The sequence below is a fragment of the Aethalodelphis obliquidens genome, unplaced genomic scaffold (assembly GCF_003676395.1).
Source record: "Aethalodelphis obliquidens isolate GAN/ISIS:26980383/991018 unplaced genomic scaffold, ASM367639v1 scaffold84, whole genome shotgun sequence".
Taxonomy (NCBI): Eukaryota; Metazoa; Chordata; class Mammalia; order Artiodactyla; family Delphinidae; genus Aethalodelphis; species Aethalodelphis obliquidens.
Window position 1 is genome coordinate 475,047 of NW_020838028.1, and position 23,393 is coordinate 498,439.

General features: G+C 40.6%; 1 long non-coding RNA gene across 1 annotated transcript in view; it reads right to left on the reverse strand.

Annotated features, from left to right (window-relative positions):
* Nucleotides 1-3,623, reverse strand: part of LOC113613078 (uncharacterized) — a 9,403-nt gene extending 5,780 nt beyond the window's left edge. Inside the window, exons 1-2 of the long non-coding RNA XR_003430078.1 lie at nt 674-3,623; nt 173-277 (exon numbers count right to left, since the gene is read on the reverse strand). This is a non-coding gene — a long non-coding RNA (uncharacterized LOC113613078). The remainder of the gene's footprint in view (nt 1-172; nt 278-673) is intronic.
* Nucleotides 3,624-23,393: the final 19,770 nt, after the last annotated feature.

Here is a 23,393-nt window from a genome sequence, read left to right on the forward strand (position 1 = left end):
AAAAAAAAAAAAAAAAAAAAGGATCCCTCAACGCCTCTGGTTTTTAAGAGTTCAGAATGACAAAATGTAAGGTACATTGTCCTTACATGTTTCACTTAGATTTACTAAGTTAAAATTATGTATCATATGCCAACTTTCGACTATCCAAACTGTACTTTTGCTCCATTCTTACCTTTTAATTCACCATGTATTGTCATGAAATAACTATGATAAATGTTTAAACCTCTCTCACGCCAAGATGCCCATCAGATAAAACACAGCAAGCATTAGCACACACCTGGAGAATTCCCTAAGTAAAACAGAATTATTACTGCATGTCATCACTTCCTTCCTATAGCCAGCGAATATCCCCACATCTGAAAGGGTCATCTTCAAGCTACACATGTATTTATAATAGTGTGCTCACTGTCTTCCTTCCTCTGCTGCATTGTCTGTGACCTTGACCATCAACACATGTTTATGAAGCTCTAGACATCTTGTGAGAGATTTCGTAGTTATTGAAAGCAATAAAGAGTGACAAGGACAGTTCTATACTATAATACTGCCTGCCGAGAGCAAAATGTCACCCTTCCCGCAAAGGACCCAGAGGCGTAATTAGGAGGTAGAAAAGGGAATGATTTTGTAGGCACAGTAATGAGAAGCTGGGGTAAAACACAGCAGCAATGGAAAGTACCTTCTCTCCAACATGCCAGACTGGCATCCATCAGTCCACATCCAAAGGGTCCAGGTAACAGTGATGATTCCGTGTCCGAAATGTGGAGCAGCAAAGAATGCCCAGGTTAGCAGCCCTCCTGAAGAGGGGTCAGCAGGACTTCCTGCGAAGAAATCTGACTTTTCCTAATAGCATCAATATGAAAACTAAAAGAATGAATCCTCCAGTGCACCTACTAAGAACATTAAAAGAATTTAAGCTTCATAGTTCCTGAATACTCATACCCATAAACAAGAATCCATGTACTCCACAGAGCTATAAATAAGTCTCGCCTGAAGGTCTCCTTCCCAGTCACATGTTTCTTCATAAAATCTGGTAGAATCTCCTCCCCTTTATCCTAAACTTTATCCTGGTCATTCCTGCCTGTCAGGAACAGGAGGTAAAGAAAGACACGAAAAACTGGGCTCCAGATGCCTGCTCAGTTAACTGGCCCCTGAAAGTTGGCTTTCCTAGGACCAAAGAAAAGGTGTGCCTGTAACTCAACATGAAGTCTGCGTGGCAACTCAGGGCCCTGTCTGTAAAATGAGGGAGTTGAGTGCAACCCCAGCCATCCTTCCAGCTTAAACATTTTATGATTCTGGGATGCATGGTGGTGCACGAGAAAAGTCTCAGAGCAACCTCCCATGGCCTCTATCCTGGTCCTTCTGACGGTGGTGTGGAGCCTGGGCCGCCAAGGCCGGGGGGCAGGGAGCTGGACACCACTCTCTCCTCTCAAAAGATGGAGCAGTTTTTTCCCAAGTGACTTTCTTCACCGCACAGAAAAATTATATCTTCTTCACTTTTATTATCAGTATCACTCACCTGCCAGTACCAACACCTGTCCCCACTCCCCCCCCACTTCTCAGATTCGTGACCTCTCTGGGCCTCAGTTTCCTCATCTATAAAAGGAGGGTAGTAATGGTATCTATTGCTTTTGTTAAGGATTAAATTGGTTAACATAGGGACGCACTTAGAACAGTCCCTAGAACATAGTAAGTACCAGGTAATTGCTATCGTTTGTACTGTTATTACTGGTGGTGGTAGTAGTAGTAGGAGTAGTGGTATTCTCTGTTACCAACCCAAAGGATTCCAACACTGTTATCTTTCCCTCACTTATATTGAGTTTAGGGTGAATAGTTCAGACCCCCACTTTAAGAGTGTGTAGACTTAAGACAAAGCCAGTGCCCTGGGGACTTTACCGGAAGGTTTCCATTTTCTGTTGACAGGAGGCACTGTGTATTGAAAGTGTCCTTGCCACCTCTACAGTATTAATAACTACCAAATGGGACTAGGGAATCGTAAGCATGTCAGTGATTTGATTCCATGGGTTTACATCATGATTCAAAGAGTCAAGGTCACAAACAAATGGGATAAAGGAAGACAGCAGCTCCAGAATACCAAGCCCACATTTTTCTTCAACTTTTCTGTAATGTGTTAAAGCTTTTTAGCATTTTAGAGTCCTATATAGTGCCTGTGTTTGATGGAGTAATTCTCCCCTAAGAATATTTTGTATTTTGAGTAACATCCCGGTTTATGGGTTGAATCAGGGCAATAACAGCAAATGGCAGAAAAATAATGGGCTAAAATTATTCCCAAACTCAAACCTCTTCTCTCAGAATGAGGTCTAGAGGTATGGCAAGTAGGAACTGGACCACTGCTGCCTCTTCTACTCCCAGTAGCTAGTAACACTCAAAGGCTGTGGTTTTTAAATTATATTTTATCTAAGGTTTGAAAAAATAAAAGACAATAGATCCAATCATTTAAATTCTTTTTTGCCAATCCAATATTTGAAATCTTTATAAGCTCTAAAATAATATGTTCCCATCACTGAAGGTTTTCTTCTACAGGATCCTATAATTTCAACACATATCATGAACTAATTTATCCTCGTTCATCTTAAATCTAGAGGGACATCCTGGCACCAGCCAAAGTAGATGTGGTCAGAATCACTGACATGGACTGATTTAGTTAACTTAATTGTACACATTCTTCATGGGGTAGGGGAAGATGTGTTCAGAAATGAGTGACTAAAAAATATAATTTTCTCAAAAAGTGAATATAATTTGGTGTGGATGGAGTAGAGTGATCAGAAGACAAAGTCTTTCTGGTAGAATTGCCTCTGGGGATCCAACCTGTCAGCCCCATTGGAAGGATCCAGACAACTGACTGTGGGTGGTGAGGGAGGATCGGGTCCTACCACTGCCTCAAATCGGCACCCACAAAACCCAGAAGACTGTACGATTGGGTCTTCACTCAAATCCAGGTGATGTAATGCATCTCATACAGTGATGTTATCCACGCTGTACAACATTCAAAGTGTGGTGAGGAGTTGAGGTTGGTATCCCTAGACTAGGTAACTCCTTCCTGGGTACTGACTACAGCAGCGGGTCTCAATCCCTTTTTTGGGAGCCCCATATGGCCACCCCATCAGTGGTTGATGAGTAACTCCCTCTTGCCAATCTTCCATACATCCTCTCCCTCTCTCCTGTAGTTCTCCTCTCTCTGGAGGTTCCAATCCTCCGGTCTCCTGGCTTCTGAGTGGGTTTTCAGTTATTCTCATTATCTACTCCACATGGTTCTACCATGAGATGGGGAAGATTCAGATGTCTATGGGTGGAGGCAGTCCCTGACCTCCCCTCTTGCAGTGCCCTCTTCCCCTCTTGGGGGAAGAGTCCCTGATAATGATCTGGTCTCTGGGTGAGACCACATTACATTGCAAAGGTTAATCTCCTGCTAGTATCATTTTCCTACCTTATTCAGTTAAAACAGCATAGTCCTCCTTCCTAGATTTCAGTTGTATTTCCTAAAGCTGCCTTCCACTACCATACTGCCCTAGATAAACTAGGTGGCCCAACCATCTCTATCACATTAAGTCAATTTATTTTATTCTTGGCACTCAATATTAGGTAAAAACTTACTTGAACTCTCTTACATACGAATTGCCTCTCTCCCCATCTTCCCCCTGCCCCCAACCCCACTAGAATGTAAGCTCCATGGGAACAAGGGCATCACCCCTCTCCGGATATTTACTACTTTATACTCAATTCCTATCAAGGTGCGTGACACAAGGTAGTAAGTTTAGGATCTGCATTTCCAGTTGTTGGTTAGTTTTATCACATGGGCACCTCAATTACAACTTGGGAAAAACTGAATTCAGGAAAGATGTTCTCAGAAAACCTCCTCTTCCTCCTTTCTACCATTTGCCCCAGCTGGAGAATTCAGTCATCCTGAAATCAACCTTCTTCTCCTTTCTCTCACATTCTCCACACAAAGGAACTCCCACATTCCTTTCTTCTTGCACCATTTTCCTCCTTCTTACCCTCCACCCATCTCACCCGCTGCACTCCCTTGCCACATCTACTTGGCTCCCAGCTTGTGCCAATTCTTCATCCTCAATCATCCCTCCTTCCCACGTGTAAGTGTTACCACTGCTGTGAAGCTCTTTCCTTCCCACCACAGTTATTGGCTGCCACTTTGAGCATCACACCACTGTGTCCCTTGATTCACTCCGTACTTTTTAGGTCCCTTTAGGGTCTCACACTTTCTCAAGAATCTGATCAAAGTCATGGGTCCAAGAAAATCCATATACACTCAAAACTTGACATAAAATGTCAGGACCCTGTATTTTAAACGTTTTACTGCAATATGCATCGTGATTATTTTGTTATAAGTATTTATTCACAGGGGACACACCTGTCTCCCTCACTAGAATGTAAGCAGTTCTAGGGCAAGTTTGTATGTTTTATCTTTTTCCTTTAATCTCTTTGTGTGTAGCACTGTGCTTCGTATGTACTAGATACTGAAAAATGTTAATGAGCAGACTATCTAGGGTGATACTTAGGTTATTTTATTTAGATATTTAGGTTAATACAATGTTTTCTTAATATCAGTCACATGAATAGCACCTTCACAGTGCTTGCCATATCAGCTACAACTTGTCCTATTGTTTACTTACTTACCACTTAGGGTAGATTGTTTGCAAAATTATTGCCAAAGATCCCTTCCACCTCTGAACACAAGTGCCCCCAAAAGATGCAAAGTCTATTTCTCTTCCCTTGAATCTAGACTTGTCCTGTCACTTGCTTTGACCAATAAAATGGGGCAGGAGGGATGCTTTGTGACTTCCAGATCTAGGCCTTAAAAGACTCTTCAGCTTTTTTTTTTTTTTTCACTGTCTTGGGATCATGCACAATATAAAAAAGCCCAGGGCAGACTACAGAATGTTGAGAGAACACACAGAAAGAGAGGGGCTCAGCCAGCTACAGCCATTCTGGTCAATCCAGCTGGGCTGCCAGAAACATGAGTGAAGCCATCTTGGACCTTCCAGTCCAGTCGAGCTCTCAAGCCACAAGAATGATCCCAGCAGACATCATGTGGAAAAGAATTGCACAGCTGAGCCCAGCCAGTCCATAGAATCCTAATAAGTCACTGTTTCTTTTTTTTTTTACATCTTTATTGGGGTATAATTGCTTTACAATGGTGTGTTAGTTTCTTCTTTATAACAAAGTGAATCAGTTATACATATACATATGTTCCCATATCACTTCCCTCTTGCATCTCCCTCCCTCCCACCCTCCCTATCCCACCCCTCTAGGTGGTCACAAAGCACCGAGCTGATCTCCCTGTGCCATGCGGCTGCTTCCCACTAGCTATCTACCTTACGTTTGGTAGTGTATATATGTCCATGCCTCTCTCTCGCTTTGTCACAGCTCACCCTTCTCCCTCCCCATATCCTCAAGTCCGTTCTCCAGTAGGTCTGTGTCTTTATTCCTGTCTTACCCCTAGGTTCTTCATGACGTTTTTTTTTCTTAAATTCCATATATATGTGTTAGCATACAGTATTTGTCTTTCTCTTTCTGACTTGCTTCACTCTGTATGACAGACTCTAGGTCTATTCACCTCATTACAAATAGCTCAATTTCATTTCTTTTTATGGCTGAGTAATATTCCATTGTATATATGTGCCACATCTTCTTTATCCATTCATCTGATGATGGACACTTAGGTTGTTTCCATCTCCGGGCTATTGTAAATAGAGCTGCAATGAACATTTTGGTACATGACTCTTTTTGAATTAAGTCATTGTTTCTTTAAGCCAATATGTTTTGGGATAGTTTGTTAACACAGCAATAGATAACAGATATCTGCTTTTCTTTAAATCATCTCTTTTTGCTTTACCTCTTTTGCTAAAATTTTTGTTACTTCTATAAATAGAAAATTAGTGTCACTTTTCATAAGACTAAACATGATGAAAGAAAAACAAAGCAATATTATTCACTTCTATTCAGATACTACTGCCTACAGAAGCCTCTATATTAGTTTCAAAATAAGACCTCCAAATGTCAGAGAGGTATTAAAGATACACCAGAAGTAAACTGGAACTCTCTCCTTGGTGTAAGCTAGACTGAAAGAAGATATAGTGAAAGTAATGTGGTCATTCAGAAATGTGATATCATGTAGTGCTCTATCACCAAAAATCATTGTCATGCTGCTATAGTTAATAAGTAATAATGCGGGGAGTAAACATCTACAGCAAACCTTGTGAGGAAGTTACTCGAATGGTTGACGTTTGGAAGATGCAGTATTAACCTAACACCTCAACGTTGAGATAAGCCACAGACAGTCCACATTTTTAGGGCCTGCTATACAACAGTACAATGCTAAACAGAGAGGGATTTGAATAAAAGATAAAACTTAAAGCAATCATGTCCTAGAAATGCTTATATTCTAGTAGAGAAGACAGGTGTGTAAATAAATAGTTATAACACATTAACCATGGTAAAAGTAACTGGATTTGATTTAAACTCGAAAGCCCATGGACTCGAACTCCAAATCCCTGACATTTTATGTAAGAGCTTGAGGGTGGCTATTTCCAGGCCCATAACTTTCATCAGCTTCTCAAAGGAGTCCAGTGGGACACATTCTATCATTTAGGACACACTGGATTAGATAATGGTTCGATTGTTGCTACCTCAAGCCTTTTCCAGATTGCCTGGACACTTATTTTTAGTCGGTAATTCTGAAATCCAAACTCTTACCTTCTCTTTCCTCCTCGTGGTTTTATACCTTTCTCACATAGGTATACAAAAGCTCTCTTAAATTCTCTGATCACCAGACTTCCCTCAAGATCTCTACTACAGTGTAAGTTCTTTGAAGCTAGAGATATGTCATATAACGTCCTGCCTTCCATTATCAATAAACATCTGTTAAATGAAGAACACACCTCCTAGAACTCCTGCAGGGAGTTTCTCCTGCTGTCTAGGACTGATTTTTAAACGTGTTTTCTATTGCTCAGACGCTGAATACTGAATGGGTATTTAATCTGAAACGTGTGCCAAATAAAATATTGGGGGGAAGAAAAGCACCAAGTTCTTCCTGCCATGTGTTCTATGCGTATATTCATCAATGTCTGCAGGGACGGGCATTTTCTGTCTGTGCCTGTTTCGGTCAATGTTGAATATTTTAAATGGTTTGGGGACCGAGTTTACTGACATTCTGCATAAAGCAGCATTGCGATGTGCTTCACACACGGGGCCTCGGGGTCTCTCCCAGGCATGAGAGTGCTGCTGTTAATACGTATGCTTTCCTCACTGTTTCTTCTTTTATCCTATTCCTCCAACATAGCGATTTTGTTTCTCTCTGGAACTTAAATTCAGTGAAAAATAGAGACCTCTAAAATATTAGTACTTTCATCAGAATTTTAAAAAAAATTTTCTTTAGCCGTATTGTGAAGCGAGGGAGCTGAAGTCTTCTCTGTTCAAAGCTCTTAAAGGTTTGACCTTTAAATTTCTTCTAAAATAGTTTTTGCATGAAAACCCAAGAAAGGGAGGATTGTGGTTTGTACCTTGGCATGGAATTTTATACGAGCGGGACGGAAACAGAGAGGTGGTGTTGAAGCCGTCTGCAGGGCTGCTGGCACTGATTGGGGCAGGAGTGGTCCAGTGTCCAAACAAGCACATAATTCATATGACTAATTCTAGCTTTTGCCCAATCCTCTGCCCCACCCCCATAAAACGATCAACATATACGGAAATCTTAGCAAAGCCATCATTTCATTCCCTCGAAATGATGGATTCTCCTCATACCCATGCCTGAACTTTTCCACAAAAGAAGGGGACCTTCGGGGCAAGAGGTTGCAAAGGGCAACAAATCACAGTGAGCACCCCTGCAAAACCTTCTGTGAAGGGAGAGAACTAAACATCTTTCTTTCCAAGACATTTTCTGGGGGTGTGCTTCTGAGCCATAGAAGCACTGGTGTATGGCTCTGAAAATATTTTATTTATGTATATAATTATATAGGCATATGCATAGATACACAGATACACAAAAACTCTAAACTTTACCTTTTTTTCTAAATACTTTTTAACCTAAACTTTAATTTTTAAGGACTAAGTATTGTCTAAATACACTCCTTAGTTCCATGTGTCCTATTCCAGTACTTGAAACTCCCTTTTCATTCCTCTATAGCTCTGAACCTTTTTAATTACACCTCATTATAATTAGGAGTTTGAACAGACTAGCCATGACATGACACAATCACTTGCAGAGATTAACACATGTGTGTATTAATATGTGTAATAGAAAACACCTGCCGCTTGTAATGTACAGTCCACCTGATACAAAATAGCAGATTTTGAGGAGAATGCAGCATAAATAGAGTAAGCGCCAGAGGCAAGGTGAAGCCCTACCTCCCGGGACCCACACAATGATTGCAAGGACAGCCCTTGGAAGAGAAGGAGAGTTGTTTTCTTTCTTTCTTTTTTTTTTTTTTTTAGGAGAGTTGTTTTCACGCTCAACCCTCACACCTTTTCTCTTAGAGCTTCTTCCAGAATGGAACAAAACAGACGTGTGTGCATGTGTGTGTTTTCCTGAGTTGAGATAGAAAGTTCTAGAAGTAGATGTTAGGTGCCTGAGATGCCAACGAAGCAGCTGAATAAAGCAGGGTCCATAAGGACAGGGTTAAACCAGAGGTCCTGGAATGTTTCCCTCCAAGTTCAAAAGTCTACTCTTCTCTGATTAGGGGCAATTGAGCGAGCATAAAAACCTGCTTCTCCCCAGATCTAAAGAGCTAAAGGAAAAAGTGGAGTGTTTACTGAAAGGTGGTGGGAGGATGAACAGGCAGGGAGGCGCCGTCCAAGCCCAGTGTCTCAGAAGCTGTGGACGGAGGGGGAGGCTCCGGGGTGCTTTGAGCCTCTCCACTCAGTGGATGGGACAGCGAGGCCATCCGTCCCCTGAGCACACCTGGAGCTCCCCTCCACCTGGTGAAGACACCCCGTGCGCCTGGATGGACTGTGCACTCACACAAACACCCCTGGGGTAGGCTGCGGTGCAGACAAGAGCAGGAGAAAGACATGGAATCTGAGTCTTTGAAGTAAAATCTCCTTTCCCTGACTCCTCCATCCACGCTGATAATGGTGTGGAAGAACCCGGAAACAGCCAAAATGTCTGGGTCTGTTCTCTGCTCTACCGTTTACTTGCATATGACCTTATGTAATTGACTAAACTGGTCCCAGCCCAAGTCTTTTTTTTAAAATTCTTTTCCATTATGGTTTATTACAGGATATTGAATATAGTTTCCTGTGCTGTACAGTAGGACCTTGTTGTTTATCCATTCTATATATAATAGTTTGCATCTGCTAATCCCGAACTCCCAATTCAACCCTCCCTCACCCTTACTTCCCCTTGGCAACCACGTCTCCTCTCTATGTCTGTAAGTCTGTTTCTGTTTCATAGATACGTTCATTTGTGTCATATTTTAGATTCCACATATAAGTGATATCATAGGGTATTTGTCTTTTCTCTTTCCTCAGAAAGAAGATGCGGTACATATATACAATGGAATATGGCAACACTTCGTTTAGTATATAATCTCCAGGTCCATCCATGTTGCTGCAAGTGGCATTATTTTATTGTTTTTTACGGCCGAGTAAAATTCCATTGTATATATGTACCACATATTCTCTATCCATTCATTTGTTGATGGGCGCTTGGGTTGCTTCCATGTCTTGGCTATTGTAAATAGTGCTGCTATGAACATAGGGGTGCATGAATCTTTTCAAATTATAGTTTTGTCCGGATATATGCCCAGGAGTGGGATTGCTGGATCCTATGTGAGCCCAAGTCTTTTTAAACTGCAAAATGGACATAAGTGTAGTGTTTATCAAAACAAAGTGGTGAGGATGGGCCCAGGCCAGGGAACAGCTCCTGCACTTGTGTGCCTGTGAGGGAGGGGCAAAGGGGTGGCCTTTCACGGACTGCACTAGTGCACAGGGGACAGAGAACAGCAAATAGCACCTCAGTCTGTCAAATATCTCACCTGCCGGCCAGAGTCCAGCTGAGCCACACTGAGTGGACATCTGGGCCTCCGCCCGCACAGGGCCCTCTGTCCCACAGCCCTGCCTCCCTCCTGCAGCTAGGACTGACCGCTTCCTGCCTCTGCCGCTTGCGCACTGGAGCCCAGCCCCTCTCACCTCCTCCAAGACAGTGCTCCGAACAGTCCGCTGGCTCTTGCTTCACTGAGCTGTTATTCTCTACTGGATCATTCCCAGCACACAACCGTGCTGCCACAATTTCTCCCACTTAAAAACATTTTAAAACTTTCCTGGTCCGACATCGTCCTCCAGCTGCCACCCTATTTCTCTTCCTTTTGAGAGGAAAACTCTTCTAAAGAGGACCCTAGAGCCTGCCTCCTGTCCACCTCCTCCCATTCCTTCTGGAATCCATTCCAAACAGCTCTCAGCCTCATTACTTCATCAAAATAGTTCCTGTCGAAGTCACCAATGACTTCCACGTTTTTGTCCCCAAGGTCAGCTCCCAGCCCTCCTCTAGCCCACTCTGTCAGCCATACCTGACACGCTGGATTCCTCCCTCTTTCTGAAAACCCTTGATTCACTCAGTTTCTGGGACTTCATTCTGCCCAGAGTCCTAGAACGGTATTCCAACCCACTTGGAATAAAAGCCAGAAGCCTTAGAATGGCTTTAAAGGCCGTTTTTGAGTCCTGGAAATGTTTTTCTTCTAGATAACCACAGAACTTCTTCCCTCAATTCCATCAGTTAAAATGTTAGCTTATCAGCCTGGGGGTCTCTCCCTGGCACCCTAGGTAAAATAACGGCCTCCCTAACGCCCTCATTCCCTTGCCAGAAGATTAATATTACAATTGCCCTTGTAAGATATATTGTATAAATTATACAATTACAGGTTTACTTATTTTATATAAACTGGTTTTGCCCACTGCCCTATCCCCAGCACCTACAACACTGTCTGCCCATAGTAGGGATCTGGGTATTTATAAAATGATTGAGTGAAGGAATTCTAAGCCCTGGAAACTAGACAGAGGCTGTGCACATAGGCAGCCTTTGGTATTTAGTGAGAGAGGGAAAGTTGTCAGAATAGAAGTGGACAGAACTAGGGATGTTCTGTCCACCCTACTTATATTGGGCTGGATGGAGCTCTCCCTGTCCAAGGGTGAGACAGGACAAAAGCAACCTGATGCCTTTGAAAAGATTCTACCGTACCAGGGAAAATCTTGATGTCCTGTTTGGTGTCCTAAATAGAGGTGTATGAGAACACGATCTCCATGAAATCAGAGGACGGACATTCAAGAATGAATAGGCTATGATGAAAGGAGAAAAGAGAATGAAGCCACTGGAATAAGAAGAAAACATGCAAGGAAATTCAAAATGCCGTATCAGAATGAAAGTCTTCCTTTGAATCAATAATGATTCTAATTGGTCCTGCAGAAAATCACCTGTAGTGTGGATGGATAGCTCGAGTAGCTCTTCTGAAATGCAGCACATAGGTGGGGAAAAAAATGCATAAACAAGAATAAAAGACATTTTCCAATATATTAACAATGTTAGGATCTTCAATTATTTTTTTCTCACTTCTATATACTTTTTCCTGTTCCTAAATTTTCCATAACTTATGTGTAGAATAATATCAAAAAAAGGGAAAGGGAAAAAATAAATACATACATATATCTTAAATTATTTTTTCACAGTCTTTGGGATTTTTTTGAGAGCAGGAAATTATTCCCTAGCTGACTGTGCCCATGCAGCCTAGTAATGCAATTCTTTCCCCCTGGCACCCAACTACCTAATTCAGAAGAGACCATGAAATTCATTCTAGTAGTAATTACTGTAGGATTTGGCTTTTTTAATATGACTAATCTCAGGAAGGTTCCAATACTTTGGGTAAGATTAGGAGCACTGAGAAATCATGAAACTGGGAACACTTTATTTCATAATCCTCTGCCTGTCACGGGGATGGGTACACAACCATTTTGTTTAAATGCCTGTTAGGATGGAGAGTGCCAATTCCACTTAAACGTACACATTCTGAGTAAGGGGTGAAAAAATGTTCTTGGGCTGCTGGGCCTAAGTGAATGTTAGAGCTTTGATGGAAACTCTGCCTTGCTGTCCTACAGCCCTAATGTGGTGGTCTTGGCTGCTTCGGGCATACTTCCAAGACTGCAGTTAGGCCTTTAAAACGTCCATTGGTTCTGCCACTACGTAGTGCTATTTCTTTCCCTCCTCCCCCAAACTTGCAAGCTCATTTCTTCTTAAATGCGCCATGAGATGATGCATGAACACATTTTATTTCCTCAATGGAAATGAGGATGCTGTACAGCTGTTAGACTTGAAATCACCAGGTGGTACTTGGAAGCAGGAAGTAAGATGCTGTTGCCAGGGTAACCACACATTCTTCCAGTGATGGGAAGAGCTGCCATGTTTTCTGTGCTCTTAGGAATATATGTTATAAAAGGATTGGCTTAGTGCATAGGAATATTTACTATTTTAAAAGAACATGCATTTCTTCATAAACCAGCAGAATATTTTTTCATATGCCTGAAAAAAAGATTTTATCTTTGCAGGGCATTAGGTCTCATCTTTCTTTGCCAATAGAATTGTAAGGATCCAGTAATAACTCGTATTTTATGTTACCCAAAACGTACTTGTGCATCTCATTTTACACATTAGATGGATTCATTTTAAGTATGAAATTAGAGCTTAGGATTCATACCACTGTGAATTCTATAAGAAAATATATTTACAGAATGTATTCAATTCATCAGTTATGAAAATCATTATTTCCATTCACAGTAGAATCTCAGAGATATAGAGGCTAATCCTCTGAGCTCCTCAAACTTGCACTGGAGTTGACAGACCTGTAGGGCAGTTTGGGACCACCCTGGCAAGGAAGAAGCAGTCCCATAACACACAGAACAAACGAAAAAGAAGCCAATAACACAAATTTCCCTCCTTCCTTCCTTCCTCCCTCCCTCCCTTCCTTCCCTCCTTTGAGTTCTGTGTACTGAGCTCCTACTTCATACTAGGACTGTGGCAGGTGCTGTGAGACTTTCTCTAGGGATTAAACCCAGCAATGGAGGTACAGGTAGTATGTTAGGTTCATCTTCAACTGTACTAGATTTTGTCAAATTGTTTTCTAAAGTAGTAATGCCAGTGAAATTCTCCCACGAGCAATGCATAGGAATTCTCTTTGTTCTATGTCCTCACAAACACTTGGTCTCTGGTGGATGTGAAATCCTACCTTCTGACAGTTTTCATATTGCATTTTGCCCTGATCACTATGCTCTCGTGATTACTGGCTGTGTGAGATTTCTTTTCTGTGCACTGCCTGGTCGTATCATTTCCCGATTTTTCTATTGGGTTGTCTTCTTATCGATCTATAGAGATTATTTATATATTCTGGGCATTAATTTTTTTTTTTTTTTTTTTTTTTTTTGTGGTACGCGGGCCTCTCACTGTTGTGGCCTCTCCCGTTGCGGAGCACAGGCTCCGGACGCGCAGGCTCAGCGGCCATGGCTCACGGGCCCAGCCACTCCGCGGCATGTGGGATCTTCCCAGACCGGGGCACGAACCCGTGTCCCCTGCATCGGCAGGCGGACTCCCAACCACTGCGCCACCAGGGAAGCCCATGATTTTTTTTATATGTTTAAATCTCTTTCGTACTTGCACACTTGTCTTTCACTTGTTTGTGTCTTTTCGTCACAGAAGTATCTAATCTTAACATCGTCAAGTTTATTTATCCATACTTTTCTTTGTATATTGTTTAAGAAATCCCTACCTATCCCAAGTTCATAAAATATTTTCTTTTACATGTTTAAATATATGATTCTCATATTTAAGCCTTTAATCTATAATTGATTTTCATGTATAGTATGATATAGGAATCTAATGTTACTTTTTTTCCTGTTATAATAAAATCCATTACTAAGTCATCAAACTTTTCCCCAGAATGACCTCTCATATATATCAAGTTTTCATATATGTGTAGATCAGGTTCTAAACTTTCCATTCTGTGTCATCAGCATATATATCTAAGCCTTTGCTATTACTATTCCGCCTTGATTACTACAGCTTCATGATAAGTTTTCATATCTATTAAAGTAAAATTCTGCACTTCTTTGAAAGTAAAATTCTATTCTTCTTCAAAATTATCTGAACTATTTTCTGGCTCTTTGCTCTTGTATGTAAAATTTAGAATAATTTGTTGAACTGCTACTGTCGTCATGAGTATTTTATGCTATGGATTGCGCAGCTGATTTTTACATACAAAGGTTAAATAGATATATTTAACCTGATGAGTGGGAGCTCCACTACTAAGTAAGTTATATATACAAATTAGAAAAGTGCCATATCCCCAAATCATATCAAAAAATGATTACTGTGTAACTTTGGTTGATTGTGGTTATTGACAGACATTGGGTCTTTCGTCGGTAAGAGCCTTGGCCATCTCACTCCGCTTTGTATGATGCTACCATCAGCAATCAGTGGCCAATAATTCTTTCTCCTCCTGATTAGTGTCAGTAGCTGGTAGAAGTTTCTACAGTTCATGATGACACAGGAGGAGGTCCCAGCACTGGCTCACTGGCCGGTGTGCGAGGTGAGACCGGAATATGTCCCACCTCATCCACGCTGCTCCCTGGCACCTCCAAGCTGCTTGCCCCTCAGAGTCCTCAACATTAATCACACTTCTGGGATAGGATTTAAATTAGTCTGTACATCTTTGGAAACTTCAGGCTTGTCACTGGCTCCATAGCAAATGTAGGAATCTTGCAGAGCTAGGAGAATGTTATGTGTATCTTCACATTCCTATCACATGTTTAATGCCTAGTGGCACTCAGAAATACCTTTATTAAATTGCGATAACCTAGAGCCACAATAGCTATCTCTGTCTTCATCAAGTGCTGGCCATGAACTCTGAGCACATTTTATGCATCAAGCGTAGTGCTACTTTGTACATATTGTTTCAGATTATCCTTACAGCAATCTTGCAAAGTAGGTAATATAATCCCAAATTTGCAGGTAAGAAGGCTGAAGATCAGAGAAGTTATTGCCTAAGGAAAGTGTAATAACTAGCAGTGAAGATTCAAACTCAGATCTTTTCAGATTCCAAAGTCCTTGCTCCTTCCTACACCACTTCAGACCATGTCAAAACCATCAAGTTTAAAACAATAAACATAATGTGACTATTTACATTTAAGGATACTTATTTACAAACTGCCATTTGCCCATACGATAAACAATTCAATCACTTACTTAAAATGCATTAAATGCCTATAACATGCTAGGCACTGGCAGTCCTTAAAAGCAGCTGAGAATTAACCTGAGTGTCAACACACCCTGAAAATAGTTAGAAAAAGTGAAAATGTCAAATTAGCTGGGGCATATAATATGCAAAACAAAACAGAAATTCAAGGTTCTCTGACTGATTACTTGGAAAGGCTACAGATATACTAACTACTATAAATTTTGCCCCAGAGTTGTTTATTGTCCTTTTGTCTAGTCTGAGTTGAAAACCCCAAGAATTTTAAATCATTCCAAAAGATTCTCAAAATAAATTGGGACAAATTCACAGGCCAGATACCAAGGTAGATATTTCCCACCACATGAACTATGCAACACATAATTAAGCAAGCAAAAGATGTTTTTAAATTGTAGTACTGGTTAATGGAAAATATGGGGACAACTCTCTTTTCTTAATCAATAAAAGGTAAAGAGCCTGGTTCTCTCCCTATATCCTTTGGGTAGCATAGTACTGTTTGTAAAAATGGAGGAAATCATAATAGCCATCTCGAAAGCTCAGGTTGATTAAATGTGGAAATGCATTGAAAAGTACTTTTGAAACTCTACTGTGTTGAGCACATGTTACTTATTATTAGATAGAAGTTCGATAATAGAAACAATTGCCTCTAGAGTTATGTTTATACTACAAGTGAGAGAAAAAGCAGAGTTTTTCTCATTTCAGAATGGAAAAAAACATAGGGCAAGAGATGGGAATGGAAATGAAATGTTTCTAAATGAAAAAGGGATAAGAATAGAACCAATAGAAGTTATTTCAAGTTTTCCTAAGAATGAGAGTAAACATATTTGGAACAATAGAACTGTGAAGTGCCTTTTTACAGGTGGCACTCTCTTTGACAGGAGAGTAAAGATATTACCTGATTCCAAAGTTCAGAACCACTGAAACTCTCAATAGAAGAATCTGTGGAGGTAACGTCAAAGAGTCAAGACTTTCCGCTATGTTTGGTTGAAGTCCAAACTTTAATGTGATTTTAATCTCTTGTATGTCCAATGAGGAATTTAACTGAGGATAATACTGAAAAGAAATACTGGCTGAGAAACAAGAGAGGCCAAAACCCACAAATCCTGTGAGGCCACTCCTGACATGATTTTATGTCAATAGACTGACTGGTTTTTAGCCAGGGCCTTTTCCAAGTACTCAGTCTTTCAGCTTGTAAATCATTGGAAATAGAATAAAATGCATCATCTTAAACTATAAGTGCATGTAGATAAAAAAAGACCAATGACATTGCAGAAATGATTTCTGGCTAAAAGGGTCTAATATTCTGGTGCCTTTCTCCTCATTTTTAGATGTGTATAAGGTTTGGCAGGACCTTAACCCTAAATTAAGTGCCTTAATAAAACCTCTGATAGAAAACAGTCTTGGACTGACTGTCAGCAAGATGCTTGTGGATTATCTTAAGTAGTAATTAGCAGCTGCCCAATGGATTCAATGACAAAAACCACTCAACCATCTCTTCCCCAACTCCGACTATTTACGTAGACTAAGACTGAACAAAATGAACAGCACTTCTCCTGAGCTGAAGCATAGGAGGTGATACCCAAACACCTGCTTTCAAGGCTACCACATTCAGTGTGCAGTTTGGGTACCACACCGAATCCTGGGTGGAGGAAGGGCGGGGGCTGAAATCCAGCCTGTATTACACTTTTCAAGCCCTGCACCCTGGAATAGGACTGCATCAGCCAGGAAGAAGATGAGCCTTCTTCAAATCAAAAGCCCGTGAGTCTGAAGGGCTGCAAGGCTAGCTGTCACAAAACCGTCATAAAGACTAGTGGACCCTACCTGGCTGATTCAGTAGTGAGTCCCTAAATGACTTAGGGAAAACCATGACTTTTCCATTTCCTCCAGAGTAAGCCTTTCACATTATCAAACTACAACTGCTTGACAATCCACACACTGACTACAGCCCATCTCCCACTGAAGGGTACCACCGAGGGTCTTTATCTCCAATGGGAAAAATATAAACAAATCAGTATGTAGCAAGGCCCCCGCCTGGGGCTTTAAGTAATGACATTCATACTCTCCTATACTTTCCTCACCATCTTGTTCTCCAACTTTAGCCCCAGTTGGATAGAAGCACCTAGAAGATGTTTCACAAGAGGGGATAAATCCCAAGGATCATTTTTCTTTTAACTTGAACTAGTGATATATTGCTTAAACTGCCATTTGATATTAGCATCTCTGACATGGCAAAGACAAAATTCAAGATTTTTTATTTGTTTAAACTAACACTAGCATAATGCTTAATAGGCACTAGGCATGGTTCTAAGTGCTTTCTTTATGAGGACAAACTCATTAAATCCTCACCAGTTATTATTCACACTTTACATTTGTGAAAACTGAAGTTCACAGCTAGTAAAAAGCAGAACCAGAAATCAAGGTAGGCCATCTGGGCCCAGAGTCCATGCTCCCTAGATTGCCTTACTGTAGTTGCCACTGTATTTGCAACAAAACAGTCACCTCTGAAGAATATATTTTCCAATCCTTCCACGCTGTGAATAATGCCCTAGATTAAAGTCTTTGGCAAATAAATGCTGTGGTCCTTGAAGCCAGATATACCTAAATTTTTAAAAAATATTTAAAATATCTTATCAAAAGAGTATATTAGGATGCAATGTTCTCAACTTAAGTAAGCAAAGACCAGCTAAGAAGATTTGCTTCATATTCAACAGAAAACATAATTTCTGCAGAACATCTGAAATATTTTAAAGCAAGATGAAATGCTTGCCCTCAGATCCCCTCTTTCCAGGACCAAGGGATGCAAAAATCCCATATTCTTAATAATCATCTGACTTGTCACAGAAGGCATTCAGCACCTTTGCTCTTCAATTCTTTGTAAATTTAGGTTACAAAGTTTATGAAGAGAAAAATTTCAAATTGTGTTAAAAAACATAAGGGGCTGGGGAAGGGGTGTCTCTAACCAGGACTTCTCATGAAATTTCAGAATCATAAGCAGCTTGAAGAAGGAAACTAGAATACTACTTCTCAGATACATGTTCTCTTAACTTTTCTAAATGAAATTTCCAGGACAAAGGAACTTAGTAATCATAAACCAGTACTCAAAATGAACTTTGGGCTTCCCTGGTGGTCCAGTGGTTAAGACTCTGTGCTTCCACTTCAGGGGATGTGGGTCCCATCCCTGGTCAGGGAACTAAGATCCTGAATGCCGCACGGCATAGCCAAAAAAAAAATGAACTTCTAATTGTGATCAGAGATATATGTATGCATGAATACATGCATGTATATGTAAATAGATATGTTTTATCCCGTTATAATCAGCTAACTTGAAGCATAATGCAAATTAAATCCAATTTAGAATCAACTTTACAAAGTAACTAGAAATTACTAATTAATTAACTAACTTCTGGTTTTCCAAAATTGAGAAAGTGGATTTTAGCCTGATGGGTTAAAAACATAAGTGCTAGGTACTTGCTGAGAGCACATCTGGAATCACTTTATCTGGAACTGTTGTATAATGAGGTGCTAACATAGCCAACTATGGCTCGCCCCCCACCGAAACAAGTGTGTGTGTCCTGGACTTAACCCCTTTTCAGTAGCGAGTTCAAATTCCAGAACAGCTTGTCCAGGGATCATGTTGGCAGGAATGTGCTTGTCTTGGAAACCTATGGACCAAAATATGCTCATCCTCAAGAAAAGCAGGTCCTGCAGATAACAGGGGCTGGTCAGTCAGTGTTCTCAGATGTCTCAGAACTTCTGGTTCTCACAGATTCTTACCCTCTTCCCAATACCAAGCCCATGTTCTCTTCAGCACTACTTGTAAAACAAAAGGCAATAAGCAAGAAGTGATAAAGAGTCCTAAGAAAATATCAACCAGACCAAGATATTTGGGGAGAGGTAATTTTGGGAGGAGAAGGGCAATTTTTCACAATGGCAATGATGAAGCCTGTGAATGGACCATAGATCTAGATCTACGTACCATAGAATGTACCATAGGTTGTCAATTCACAAGTTTTCTGGTAGAAAGAGATTTATCTAACGGCTGAATAATACGATTTATTAATTCCCATGACATGACACTCTGAAGTGCATGAGGTCACGGGAGACCTGGGTTCTGCCACCAGTCTTGCTGCTAACCAGCAGTTCAACCAGCAGTAAGTCATCTTCCTGCCTGGCCTCAGCTGTTTCCCTCCATAAAATAAGACTAGGCAGATAATCTCTAAAATCCCTCCCAATTCAGAAGCTCTCCTAGATTCAAAGTTTTTTAATGAACCTCAAATACATTTGTGCATGTCTGTGTGTGTAAATATATGTGTATATAAATGTGTGTGTGTATGTATACGTATGTGTGTACACACACACACACACACACACACACACACACACACACACAGAGACACGGGGAGAGAGAGAGAAAGAACCCAAACAACCTATTGAGAATTCGAGTAGGCATGAAAATCCAAAGGATCCTCTATACAGTCCAGGAACAACTGTTTGATTGTCATCTCCTCCTCGTGCAGGCCATATGGGTGTTCACCCAGACAGGCCTTGAGTTCTCACCATTTATACCTTTCAGCCTCTCTCATTTCCTTCTCTCTTCTTAACCACCCTGATTCCAGAAGATGTATAGTATAGGGCAGAAATTTGCAAAACTGTGAAACGATGCCATGCTTCTCCCTAAATTTTTTTATTCTAAGAAATATAGCTATTTTCACTTTAAAAAATGTTATTTATGTTAGCATTTTATGGGTTCATTTTTTTAATGAATTAAATGTTTTAATTTCTAATATGGTAAATATCAACAGAATAAGCCACCTGAAGAAAACTCTTCGTGGTCCTCAATAATTTTTGAAAGTGTGTGCATTTGGGCAGGGGGGAGCAGTTCTAAGACCAGAAAGTTTGAGAACGCCTTGTGTAGTGGTTAAGATCACAAACTCCAGAGCCAGACTGTCTGAGGTCAGGTCCCACTTCTACCACTTAGGATTTGTGTGACATTGAGAACAGTTGCTCAACATCTCTGTGCCTCAATTTCCTCATCTATCAAATGGGGGTAATAATAATAGTGCTTACCTCATTACCTTGTCATGAGGCTTAAATGAGTTGATACGTGCTGTACGTTATCCATCATTCTCTTTGGTGTCTTTCCCTTCCTCTTCTCCACTCCGCAGTTCATTCTCTTTTATTCTCATTCTCATTCATTCTCTCTCTCTCTCTCTCTCTCTCTCTCTCTCTCTCTCTCGCTCGCTCGCTCTCGCTCTCGCTCTCTCGTTCTCTCGCTCTCTCGCTCTCGCTCTCCGGCCCTCGCTCTCCCCCCACCACCATTTTTACTTGTTTGGTTTTGCTTGGTTTGGTTTGATTTGCTCTGCTCTAACTACTGCTGCTTCTGCCCTAGGCCAGCAAGTAGCTGTGACTGGCGCTGCTTCTCCAAGAGTTAAAGGCTTAGCTGCCGAGACCTTCCCCAAGGACCACAACGACCGCTTTCCTACCCCTGTGCTGTGGCAGCCAGTTATACTTTGAATTTGCCCTTCACAGACGCTCCATCAGCAAAAGACAACTGGAAAATCAAAGTAAGCAACGCTAAGTTTTTAAAAACACGCTATGTCAGATGAAGTAGAATGTAAAGTAGAAACTTTAGCCTCAGGAATAATCAATGAAACAGAAGGAAGTAGAGAGAAAATGCAGGCAATTACATTCATTCCTTAAAGGAAAAGGTGATATTTATGCAAACTCTTGCCAAATTCGAACTGTTTTCTTTCACAGCCTTCCATCTCCTTTCTTAAATCTTTCTTCCACTTCCCAAAACGCCACCCCCCAACTCCTAGAACCTTCAAGCCATCAACTGGCCTCAACATTCTGATGAACTGATCAGATTCCGATCAGAGGCCGATCACGAGCACGTTCTGAGGGCCCTTTAACCTTGGGGTGGGGGTCAGGGTTGAGTTTTATTAAGTATACAATCACAGTCCCTTGTTTCTGTATTAATTTTCTAATCTATAAAGTATTTTCACATAAATATTCCTTTAATTCTTGACAATCAGCATGGGATTATTCCTATTTTATAGTTCTGGAAACTGAGGCTCAGAGAAGTGAGGCCACAAAACTTTGAACTCACAGAACCGAAGCTGGATTACAGATGAAATTGGAGAACTGTGAAAGACTCGGGGAGGGGGAGAGAGACTTGGCCAGGAGGGGCGGGGCCTGATGGAGAAAGGTGGAGCTAGGCTATTTTTGTTAGGGGGTTACCACTTAAGCAAATCTGCTTTACTGTGGAATTAACCTCTATTAATTCCCCAGGGTTTTTCACAGCGTCTTTATTGCCTCCACAACTCAAGCTATCCATTCTCTAAAAATTCCAAGATTTATTTATTTGTTTATTTATTTATTTGACAAATTTTTTGTACAATGGCTACCTTGGCGATACTGTTCTAAGGAGGAGTTTAAGGAAGGTACACCCGTATGTTTTATATTTGTGCTGCTTCAGAATAGAGTGTTTGTAAATTGAGAACTGTCCGTATGGCATGTGTGATGTCATTCAATATATATTCGGTCAGTCCAAAAGTATCTGGCATTTGTCCTTTACCAACATTACTGAGTATTTTAGTTTCTCAGTCATGCGAGCTTAAACTGCACAGCCGAATCTAATGAATGTCAAACTTGTGCAGTGACTCAAGTCGATTAAAGTATTTTTAAGCAGAAAAAAATTAAGAGTCACAAAGGATCAATTGGGGTGAAGAGTCATGTTAGGGGAATACAAAGAGGAATCCTTTTGAACCATCCGTTCTTCTGAATATGTTTAAATGTGCGTTAAATACAACTGTTAAGAAAAAAATGTTTATGTGAAATAACACACATCTGAAATGGGAACGTGTTGTTCTTTGTATGTAAAAGAACTGCTATGCAATCTGAAATATTTTTTAGTAATAGAAATATATGTAAGTTAATAAAACTATGCCCTTTTACCTATTTTTGGTAACTATCAGCTCTGTCCAATAGTACTTTCTGCAATAATGAAAATCTCTGCCCAATAGAGGAGCCACTCGTCACATGTGGCTGTGGAGCCCCTGAAATGTACCTAATGCTACTGAGTAACTAAATTTTTAATTTAATTTTAATCAATTTAAATTTAAATAGCCTCTTGTGGCTACTGGCTGTCTTAGAGAGTTATCAGGTTCCCCTCAGCTGTAAAAAAAAATCCTATGATTCTATCATTCTAAAGACCCCAAATTGTGAGGTCAGGATTAAGACTGGGGTTATTTATTAATTGGGTGCAGAAATAAAGTAAGCTAACCTGACAAAATTTTTCAGAGGTTGTTTTTGCTCTTATTTAATAAACATCAAAAAACTATTATGTGCAAAATAACAAGTTGGACTATGGGATATATACCCATGCTCAAAATATATATCCCTGACCGGGTAGTTTATATCTAGTGGTAAAGAAAGAAAGAAAGATAGATAGATAGATAGATAGGAAGAAAGAGAAAGAAAACAAGGAAATATAAGAAAGGAGGAAAGTGGGAGGAGTTTGGACAGAGACTATGTCCCAGTGGGTACACTGGTCTCACAGTTTCTGTTAAATCCCAACTCAGTACATCCTAACAAGACAAGGCTGACCAGTAAACTCATCCTTTTAACTAGTATTGCTTACTAAGCTCCTATTTTAGGACAAACAACTGTGCTGAGCTCTGGTGACACACTGCTGAGAAAGACAGGATGCCCTTCCGGAAACTTAAGAATCTTCTAGGAAGTAGAGTCAGGTGAGCAAGCAATGAGAATACAATGTACCACTGCAGGCATAGATTCTAGGTGCCCCAGGAGCACACAGAAGAGGCTTCTAACCCAGTCTTGGAGGCTCAGGGAAGGCTTCAAGAGCAGAAAAGAAAGTTCCAGGAAGAAAAAAAAGAAAAAACCTGGAGTATCTTCCCTATTGAATCCACCTAATATTTATATTTCTTTGTGGAAATTTCCTTTTCATTGGGCATTATGTCATCGACCATTTCAAGGGTGTTCACTTCTTGAGTACATTTCAATCGATATATATTATTCAAACTGATGATTGAACAGCTTCATCATTTTCCTGGAGGGCTTACCATGTCCTAGGCGCTAAAGGTATATGTGGAGACATTTCTCCTAAGGAAA